The sequence below is a fragment of the Amphiprion ocellaris genome, chromosome 20 (assembly GCF_022539595.1).
Source record: "Amphiprion ocellaris isolate individual 3 ecotype Okinawa chromosome 20, ASM2253959v1, whole genome shotgun sequence".
Lineage (NCBI taxonomy): Eukaryota > Metazoa > Chordata > Actinopteri > Pomacentridae > Amphiprion > Amphiprion ocellaris.
In genome coordinates, this window is record NC_072785.1 from 23,340,479 (window position 1) to 23,351,616 (window position 11,138).

Genomic DNA, 11,138 nt, shown 5'->3' on the forward strand with positions numbered 1-11,138 from the left:
TGCTTTATTTAGCTGCAGCCAAACATTTCCTCTGCTTCACTTCACCAGTGAACCGGGTTTGGCTCCTTTGCTTTAGTTTGTTCTTTAGGCGTTGGCTTGCAGCTTCCAGCAGTAAAATTGTCTTTAATGTGTTTCTTGGTGTGTTTTAGGGCTTTGTACTGGATAGTTGTCTTGGTAAATGTGATTCTTTAGCCACAGTTAGCACATGGTGCTAATGTGTGCAGTGATTAGTGGATTTGGTCCAGCTGAGTTGTGTCTTTATCTTGGCTGTAGTGAGTCTTTAGAGGTTTTTGGTCAGACACATTCTGTATTCTTGTTTGAGAACCAATGTTGGTTGTCCAGAAGGTAAGAGTTCCTGTCCTGATTCTCTGTTCTCAGAGGTTCTCTGGTAGGCTGCAGGAGACTTTAGCATTTGGGTTGTGCTAGTTTGGTTTTTGTATGGTTTCATTTGGACGACTATCTTGAGGCCCCTCCATGTGGTTTAGTGAGGTTTTCTGCAACAGTTCTATAAAGCAACCTGCAGCACAAGAGACTTTGAGAGTTTTTAGGAAGTTCTAGAGACCAGACTTTAGAGCAGCAGAAACATTTGTCAGCAGTTTGAGCAGGAGAAGGTGAGCTTCAGAGTAGAAATGAGATGGAAACCTTCTTGACCCGTGTGGTGAGGTCCTGTACCAAGAGTTTGAGCAGGTTGTGAAGAGTCTGTAGTTTTTTGGTCTAAAAGCACAAGAAGAGTCGACTCATTAAAGGAGAAAACAGGAGATATTGTTGGTTCTTCTGTCGCTCTGCAGTTTCCTTAGACTGAATATCAAGTTTATATTATAAATGATTTCCCATGTGAGCCCAAGAAGACTACAATAAACTCCCTCCCTCCCCTGGACACGACACATTTTATTACCATGTTAAATGTTTTTTTTTTTTTTTTTTTTTTTTTTTTATAATGTTTTTGAGTTTTAATCATAGTTTTTTCTCTTTGCTTGTTTAGTTTTGTCATCTGTGTAAAAGGTGCTAAACAAATAAAGTTGAATTGATAAACTGAATAACTGACTAACTCATGATTGTGACAAAAGAAGTATTTTCATTGTGATTTAAGGGTTTATTTCATTTTTAAGGTTGAGGTTAAAATCTTGACAGAAAAAGAAGATTAAAGAAATAAACTACATAACAAAAAGCAATTAAATCAAAAAAAATTAATACAATAAAACTTTTAAAAAGTTTTATTATTAAAAAGATTTAAGAAATTTAAGATGTAATTTTCTAATTAAACATTTAATTTTTTAATTAAATGTTTTGTCTTTTTAAGGGTTTAATAATCTAATTAAATGTTTTGCATTTTTTTAAATGTTTAATATTCTTGTTTAATTTTCTTTTTTAAATGTTTAATTATGGAAACTATTTTATCTGTAATTTTTAATATTTGTATTTTAAAAATGTTGTTTAATTTCATAATGACATGTATTGTATGTTTTTGAGGTATCTAATTCAATATTTTGTCTGTTTAATAGAGTTAAACATTAAATACAATTAAATTATATGTACATATACCACCTTTTAATGTTTAGTTTTCTTTTTAAATGCTTCACTGTATTTTCTGTTTAATTCCTTTTTGAAGTTTTATTGTCTTTATGATGTGATTTTCTAATTAAACATTTAATTTTTTAATTAAATGTTTTGTCTTTTTAAGGGTTTAATAATCTGATTAAATGTTTTGCATTTTTAAAAATGTTTAACATTCTTCTTGTTTAATTGTATTTTTTAAATGTTTAATGATGGAAAATACTTCATCTGTAATTTCTAATATTTGTATTTTAAAAATTTTGTTTAATTTCATAATGACATGTATTGTATCATGTTGAATGATCTCATTCAATATTTTGTCTGTTTAATATCATTTAATGTAATTTAATGTTTAACTCTATTAAACAGACAAAATATTGAATGAGATCATTCAACATGATACAATACATGTCATTATGAAATTAAACAAAATTTTTAAAATACAAATATTAGAAATTACAGATGAAGTATTTTCCATCATTAAACATTTAAAAAATACAATTAAACAAGAAGAATGTTAAACATTTTTAAAAATGCAAAACATTTAATCAGATTATTAAACCCTTAAAAAGACAAAGCACAGGTACCCATATAGCTCAACGGGTTAAGCGGGTGACCCATGTACAGCGGCTGGTCCCTGATGCAACGTCCCGGGTTCGAGTCCCGCTAGTGGTTCTTTGCTGCAAGTCTTTTCCCCACTTTTCTCCCCCGTTTCCTGTCTGTCTCTCACTACACCTATCCAAAAAAGACAAAACATTTAATTAAAAAATTAAATGTTTAATTAGAAAATTATATCTTAAAGACAATAAAAGTTCAAATAGGAATTACACTGAAAATACAATGAAGGATTTAAAAGAAAATTAAAAATTAAAAGGTGGTAAAACATTTAAAAAGAAAAACCTTAAAGATTTAATCGAAACATTAACAGACTGTCTGAAGGTTCAAACTAACAGAGAACTACTCAGGAACTTAGAAGATATCAGTCCTTGGACTGTCTGAAAGTTCAATCTAACAGAGAACTACTGTGGGACTTAGAAAATTTCAGCCCTCAGACTGTGTGAAAGCTCAGGTCCTGAGGACTCGGGAGGTCTGGAGGCTTTGAAAGTCTTGGAACTGAGGGTTCAACCCTCCAGCACAAAGGCTAAAGTCCAACCTCCTGAGGAAAAACGATCGAGTCGAGACTCAAGTTAAAAAAAACTCGAAAATGGCAAAAAAATAGATGATAAATGCGCAAAAAAAAAAAAGTATCACGCGCAGCTTAGAGGGAACAGTGGTCCCAAAACTGTTGATAAATTATTTCTCAATAAAACCTCATAACCAGTTACATAAGCACACCCTCTTTACTGACCTCTTTACCAATAAACCCCAAGACATAGTTTGCCAAAATCCATAATAATCCATAAAATCTTTATTTGCACCAGCCCCATGTGAAAATGACATCAGTCTGTATTTGTAGAGCATCTCATGAATGTAGCAGCACCGTTTAAATGTTTCATAACACAGAATATAAGCAAAGAGTATATAGGGATACAGACAAACATGGGAAATAAGAAACGTGCTCTTCAATAGTTATTGTCATTATTATTACTAGTAATATTATTTTTGTGTCCACTACAACCCATACAATCATCTAGTGTAGTCAAACAGGAATGTGTGCATTGCGAATCAAATCCAAAACAATCCATGAACCAACGACCACGTCTTGATTGCACTTCATACTATTGACCACTAGATGTCCTACTCGAGCACTGTGTGTCATTGAGGCCTCGAGTAATGAACCATGTTTTGAATGAAGTGTCGAAGCTTCAACAAAGCCTCGATCAGCCATCACTACCGCTATTTGGAGGACTTCTTACGTTGAAATAAGCGTGATCACGTCGTGGCCATGACCTGTCACATGGTTCTTATGTGTCCATACCCGAGAGGCTCTCGTCCCCATCAACAGGAAGTGACGTTGTTGCCGGGAGTTGTAGTTTTTCAGCCGACAACTACAGCTGCACGTCTGGTAGCATCTCTGGCCGCTTTTGATCTTGTTTTTGGAGTAAAACATGGTAAGAAGATAAATACTTCTAATCAGTAGCGTTATTTTGTTGTACGTTAAGTCAGCGACTTGTGAAGAGTTGTGTTGTGTCGTGTTTGAGCAGTTGGTCCGGACGCGTTAGCTAGCTAAGCGGCTAAGTTAGCTAGCGGGCTAATTAACACAGGTGGCTAACTTACCGCTGAACACCTGTGTTAGTTGCTGCCGCAACTGTCCTCATTATTAGAATGACCTTCTCAACCTGTATTTCTCTGCTGTGTATTTTAGCTTTTAAAAAAGTTATTTTACTTTAAGGTTAACTGAAACCCGTTCAGCTGCAGTGAAGTTTAATATTCAGCTGGTTTGAATTAAACCTCCCTTAACTTAACATTGCGCAACATTACCTCTCTGAATCTCCATAATTTCATTAAATTCCTTCTCTCTTCCACTGCTCAAGTTCAATCCAGTATATAAAATGACATTAATAGTGAATAAACTAACAACCAGACATTGTATTTATTTATTACTGCATGTATTTGTAGTAAAACATGAGGTGAAACATCCTACTTTTGGATCTAGAACTGCACAAGCCGTTCATTTTCAGTCACCTGATGAGTTAAACTCCCCTTTTTATGTGAGGTTGAAGCAGAAAGTCTGAGTTAACAAAGAAATTTCTTTATAATTTGCGATACCTGTTATCTCTGACTGAGGCTTTAGTTTTTGTTGAGCTGATTTACACATAGAAACTTTGTTCAGGAAAATTTCTCAGTAGCTCAGAGGACAGGCTGCTTTTTACACAACCTTGTAAGAGAATGTCTGTCAATGCTTTCAGCAGAATTTAGAAACACAACACTTCCTAAACAGATATTTTGAGGCTGTGAGGTTGAACGTTTGAGAGTATATCAGTGTGTTTGTTTGTGGTCTTTCTGTTTCGAGGTGGAAGCTGAATTAGTGAGGATGACTCCTGCTCCTGTCATCTCTAAGCTCCTCACACATCTTTACCTGCACATGAGGAAAATCACTCCTGTAGAATGCAGGTATGTTTGTCATTATTATAAAAAGATGTTGCCTGGTGACCTGTCAGAAACCCATTATACAGAGTCAGCCAAAATAATGTTTACACACATCAGGAAAAGAAAAACTTGCATAAATATTTCAATACCAAATTTATTCAGACATCACGAGATTAATAAAAGTTATCTTTGGCCTCTACAATTACAAGAGGTGCTCAAAGTGGTGGCCACTGGCTTCCAGACATTTCTGTTGTGTTGTAGACGTCACTTGTTGATGCTCCATTCATGAGGGTAGCGCCATCTGTTGGGAAAACATCGTACAACAGGACACAGAGTTATCGTGATTTGATCAAACTTAGAAAGAGGAATCTATATGTATAGAAGTACTTATACAAGTGAAATATTTATAAAAGTTTTTCTTTTCCTGATGTGTGTCTACATTATTTTGACTGATTCTGACTCTGTGAACTTAATGAGAACAAAACTGTCATTTAATTGTTGCTCTGAAAGCTTCTTTAGTGAAAACCAGCTGGTGTTCTGCTTTGAAACAAACTGCTGTTGAGGTCTGTGTTTTTAGGTTTAACCCCACAGTTTCTGAATGAACTGATAGTTTGTTTTTTTTTCCTGATCAATGTGGACGTTATCATTGATGGTAACATTTACTGATCATATAATCAGCATGACAATATAACAGTAGAACATTCTGACCACCTGACTAATACTGTGTTGGTCCCTTTATGCTGCTAAAACTCCTCTGACCCAGTGGTTCATCAGAACCTCTGGGGATGTCCTGTGGATTCTGTGGATCCTGTGGGTTGCAGGGTGGGTCCTACCTAGACCAGGCTGATCCTGGACCATTCCACAGATGCTCAATCAGATCTGGATGTGGGGAGTGTGGAACCCAGGTGAACAGCTTAGCTCTGTCGTGTTCCTCAGACCACTCCTGAGCAGTTTTAATTTGTCCTGCTGAGGGTGGCAGCTGGCATCAAGGACTGCTGTTGCCATGGAGACTAGGGGGTTGTTTGTCCTGCAGTGTTTAGGTGGTGGTACATGTCAAACATCCACATGAACGTCAAGGTTTCCCAGCAGAACTTTGCATTAGAACAAGATGATGGATGTTGTTCTCTTCAGCTGTCAGTGGTCAGAATGTTGTGGCTGATTGGTGGATCTGTCTGCCTTTACTCTGACATCCAGAGTTATACAAAAGTGTAGTATGTGTGCAGTGCAGAAGAGATTTGCTTTATTGTATGCAATTTTAGTGGTCCCATCAGAGAAAATCATATCCATATACAGACTTTTATTAATTCCAGGGCTGGTTCAGTAAAGTTTATAATAATAACTACATCAGATTATTCTTGATCGCAGTTGGAATTTTGCAGCCTGAGAGATGGTTGAGAAGGTTTGCAGTTCTTGTTTTAGCAAAATATGTTATAATAGAAGATCTTTATTGTCATTGTACATGAAATTATCTGCAAACCAGCAAAGTGCATCAGTCTGAGGTATCTAAAAATAAATAAAGAAAAATGCTTCTAAAGCCAATAATAAACAATATTTTGAGGGAATATTCTAAAAAGGAAAGAAAAGCTCCATTCTCACTCCTCTCAGGATAAACTGTCATTAAAATTGACTTTAAATTTAGCTTCAACACGAGATAAAAACATTTACTTTCATTACTGATATTGTCAAGTTTTAATAAAGTTCATGCTACTTTTATAAAATGATGAAAGTGAATAAATTGTATTTCTGTGATCTGTGTTTGATTTCTGTCTTTTCTCCTGTCATCCAGATGTTCAGAGGGAGATGATGCCACATCTGGTCCAGCTGATGGAAGGTCTTGAAGTTCTCTGACTGGCCTCGACTGAAGATGGTCGTCTCACTGGATTTAAGGTTCAGATGCTCAGTAACAAACTCCACCAATGTGCCAACAGGGAAGCTTTAGGTTTATTAAATGTTGCTGTGAAGGTTTCGCTGTTTTTCTTTGTCAATGCAATGTGCTCCAACTGATACTTGAATTAGAACTTAGAAATAAATCCTTCCATCTGAAAGGATTTAGTTGCATTAATAACCTCATAACATTCTAATTTTTATTCCAGTCTTAGTTGAAAATAGAATCTCTGTATTGATTCAGGTAAAAACTGAACTTCACAGCATGTTAGACCAGATGAAAACTGTGATGGTGTTGGATTGTCAGACTGTAATGTTGCAGCTCAAAGCAGCTTTTCTATCTCAGTTCATTGTGACATTCAGCTATGAATCAACACAGCAGATGGTGATCCATGCTGTGGAAGTCTCACATCTCCTGATTTAATGGAGCTGCTTTGCACTTTTTACACTGTTTATTCACCAACACTTTATTTAATAAAAGTCCCATCTAGTTTTTATGAGGAATGTGATGTTTTAATTTCTCTGTGAATAACTGCAGTCTAATGCAACAGCTGGAGTTGTAACATCTGTCCTGATATTGATCATGAAGTATTGATCAGAATACTTATGGTCAGCAGTCATCCCTGAAGTTTTACATTAAAGTCTTTACTTGTGTTGTGAACTTTGGTAAGAAGCAGAAACTTTTGCGTTGCCATGGATACATGAGTGTTAAATTCTGTCCATGTTTCCATTTTGGGAAATTCAGTCCAGTTCCACAATGTGGAGGAATTTAGTCTCACAATCACAGACAACAAATATTATCTGAAAGTCGGGTTATTGTTGTTTATCAGCACAATACAAAAAGATTAATGTTAGAAATATTCCAGTTAAGACTCTAGAATATCATGATTTATGTAAATTTACCTCAATAATATAAATGTTCAGGTTAAGATTGTGCAGTGATATTTATTATACAAGTTTAGCTGATTAAAGTTTATGACTCTGCACTACAATATTATTTAAATTGACATCATTATTATAATATTTAGGGTCAGACCCTACAGTATTGAGATTAAGAAATCAAATATTCTATAAACTGTAAATACACTGAACTCATTTGGATGTATTTAAGTGAGACTCTACAATATTATTTGACACAAATCTATCTAAATCAAAATTTTAATAATTTTCACGCCAAACATTTACTGGACTGATTTAAATATTAAAATCACTCCTTTCTAATCCTCTGCTGTTCGTTCAAACCTGAGGCCTTAAATAGAAACACACAAGTATCTGATTGAAGGAACTTCTGCAGAGTCCTGGTTCCAGAACATGATGATAGAATTATAGACAAACTTTAACAAAAGCTGCCTGAGAGTTTACAGGTTTTTATGTTGGATTTCTTCAGTAATTTAATGAGAGTTATCAGCAATAATCAAGTGTTCATTTGATGAACTTCATTTCCTAAAACATCCAGAATTGGAGCTCATATCTTTGGCAGCTGTAAAGTTTCTGCTCCTTCAAAGTTCACAACATAATGAATGAATTCCTAAAACACTCTCAATGCTGGAGAGCGTTTGTGATGCTGAAGTAGTGATCAGTTTTTCTGTTTCTTCTCTGGAGATGCACAATGAGGGACGTCTGCAGAGACTGAGAAAGAGTCTCACCACATCCTGACATGAGGAAAAAGACTTTATTGAAGACTACAATGAGAAAAACTATCAGACAGCAGACGGCTGCATTCAAGGTGAGCTCTGAACATTTGATCTGGAACAGGAATTCAATAACGGCAGCATGAGCTTCATTTCAGTCTGTAGCTGCTGAATTCATGGATGAATCATCTGGCACTAGAGAGGAAGACCATCAAACATCCACATCAGCTGATGGAGGTCCAAGAGTCTCACCAAACAAACAACCTACAGAGTGAAGACCTCAAATCTGATTGGACGGCCTCCTATTCAGCCACATCTGTGAACAAATGCCTCTAAGTTGATTTGTTTTCTAAAATAAATCTAGTTTGAGTCCTAATCTATGTCTGTATGTTTGCTTCTTTACACTGCTGTTAACAGTTTAGGCTGTTAGATTGTTCCAGATAAGACAAGTAAAAGATTCTTCAGAGCCGTTCCACCACGAGCCTGACAGGAAGAACTCCAACAGCTACTGAATGTTCCTGTGGTCCCCTCAAGGCTACAGGAGGAGCCCTATGAGGACGAGCCGGTCCACCTGATGGTGGCCAGTCGCTGCGGTTCAAAGCCAACACCGACTACGTGGACTTCTACTGGACCACACGGAGGCCTTCAAACCGGACCAACAAGTTCAGCGACTCCCCGACTCGTGGGTCTGAGGACGCCGCCGAGCCTCGGTCCAGCCGGCCTCCTGTCTGTGGGTGTTTGAGTGCTGAGAGGTTTGTGGATGGATGTGAATGTGTCTGTGTTGAAACAGCAGCTTTGGACTCACTAACGCTGGTAAAAACCAAGAGCTCCTTTATTTGTGACTTCCACTAAAAAACTGATGAAAATAAGTTTGCCAGGGTTCTGACTGATAACAGATTATTAAATAATGAAAATAATCGTTTAAATATTCCTTTAAACAATCCTTTTAGATCTACATTTCCTTTACACTGACTTCTTGGTATATGTCCAAGTATTTTGGGTGGAATATACCATTAAGCCCAATGTTCAAGGGTTCTTCTGGGAATATACCATTAACCCAACCTTTTAGGTAAATGTTCCAGGATGTTGGGTAGAATATACCATCAGATAAACCTTTTAGGTCTACATTGGAAGATTTTAGAGTAGAATATTACTCCAAACCATCCTTTAGGTCTACATTTAAGGTGGAATACTCCTTTACACCAAGATTTTTTGGTCTACATTGAAAGATTTTAGGTGAAATATTCCTTTGAATGAACTTTTTAAGTTTATGTTCAAGGATGTTGGGTGGAATATACCATCAGACCAACCTCCAAGGTCTACAGTAGTGAATTTTAGGTGGAATATACCATTAAACTCACCTTTTAGGCCTACATTGGAGGATTTTAGGTGGAATTTTCTTCCAAACCGTCTTTCAGTCTACATTTAAGGATGTTTAGGATGGTATATTCTTCCAAACCAACTTCTCAGGTCTACATTTCAGGTGGAATATTTCTCCATACTAACTTTTTTGGTCTACATTGAAGGATTTTTTCTAAACCACCCTTTCGGGTCTATATTTGAGGTTTTAGGTGGAATATTCCTTTTAACCAGCCCCTCAGGTCTCTTTGAGGATTTTGGATGGAATACTTGGTTAAACCAACATTTTAGGTGCATGTCCAAGGATTTTAGGTGGAATGTTCCTTTGAGGTGGATGTTTGAGGACCTTGTAGGTGGAATACTTCCTGAAACCAACCTTTTAGGTCAACATTCAAAGATTTAAGGTGGAATATTCCTTTAAACCAACCTAAATTTCATGTTTTGATCATTATCAAGTGAGAAACCTCAATCCAGACTCCTCATAATGACGTTTGAGATTTATGCTGCTGTTATTTGTTTAGTCCAGACTAAATGACAGAAATCCACAACTGTAATTTTATTTCAGGACTCGGTTATTAAATGTCAAAACAATCCATGTGACTCTAAAAACTCAACAGCTGTACAAACTCTAAGATTAAACTCTCCACAAGGATCCAAAATAAGTTGGACTTCTACATGAGAGCTTTAATTATTCTTCATCTACTTCCTGAAAAGTTTGGTCAATAAAAAAGACAAAAAGTAATATTTTCAGCTGAACTAAAGACAGACTTTGTGATTTTTCTTCTCACATGTTGTGTTGTAAACTTACTCTTTCAAATAAATATCCAGCATTTGTCCTGTTTTTGTGTTGCTCCTCGGCAACCCTAGACAGCCGGGTCGTAATGTTTTTTGAGCAACACACCATACTATGACGTTTTTACAATGAGGGTTCTACTATGAAGCCAGTTTGACATGTTCAGATGTTCTTTGTGTGAAAACTCAGAGATTTCAGGTATCAGAATGTGGTTTTCAACTTTCTTTGTTAACTTTCTGCTTCAACTTTAAACTAAATTTCCTTCACTAACCCAGCCCTCTGGACTTCCAGTAAGCTGTGTTCCTATTGGCTGTCCAGGTGGCTGCTTGGTGTTATCAGGAACACCTGAGCAGCTCAGTGTCTTCCTGCTTTATTTAGCTGCAGCCAAACATTTCCTCTGCTTCACTTCACCAGTGAACCGGGTTTGGCTCCTTTGCTTTAGTTTGTTCTTTAGGCGTTGGCTTGCAGCTTCCAGCAGTAAAATTGTCTTTAATGTGTTTCTTGTTGTGTTTTAGGGCTTTGTACTGGATAGTTGTCTTGGTAAATGTGGTTCTTTAGCCACAGTTAGCACATGGTGCTAATGTGTGCAGTGATTAGTGGATTTGTTGCAGCTGAGTTAGTGGTTTAGAGGTTTTTGGTCAGACACATTCTGTATTCTGGTTTGAGAACCAACGTTGGTTGTCCAGAAGGTAAGAGTTCCTGTCCTGATTCTCTGTTCTCAGAGGTTCTCTGGTAGACTGCAGGAGACTTTAGCGTTTGGGTTGTGCTAGTTTGGTTTTTGTACGGTTTCATTTGGACGACTATCTTGAGGCCCCTCCATGTGGTTTAGTGAGGTTTTCTGTAACAGTTCTACAAAGCAACCTGCAGCAGAAGAGACTTTGAGAGTT

The 11,138-nt window shown here is 36.6% G+C and overlaps 1 long non-coding RNA gene across 2 annotated transcripts; it reads left to right on the forward strand.

Annotated features, from left to right (window-relative positions):
* Positions 1 to 3,559: 3,559 nt before the first annotated feature.
* On the forward strand, positions 3,560 to 10,234 carry LOC129347774 (uncharacterized). 2 transcript variants are annotated; one of them, XR_008600021.1, is made up of 4 exons: positions 3,560 to 3,605; positions 4,508 to 4,608; positions 6,371 to 6,471; positions 8,071 to 10,234. It is a non-coding gene; the product is annotated as an uncharacterized LOC129347774 (long non-coding RNA). The 2 variants fall into 2 exon arrangements; XR_008600022.1 differs by lacking the exon at positions 6,371 to 6,471 and having other exon boundaries at positions 8,071 to 10,233.
* The last annotated feature ends 904 nt before the right edge of the window (positions 10,235 to 11,138 follow it).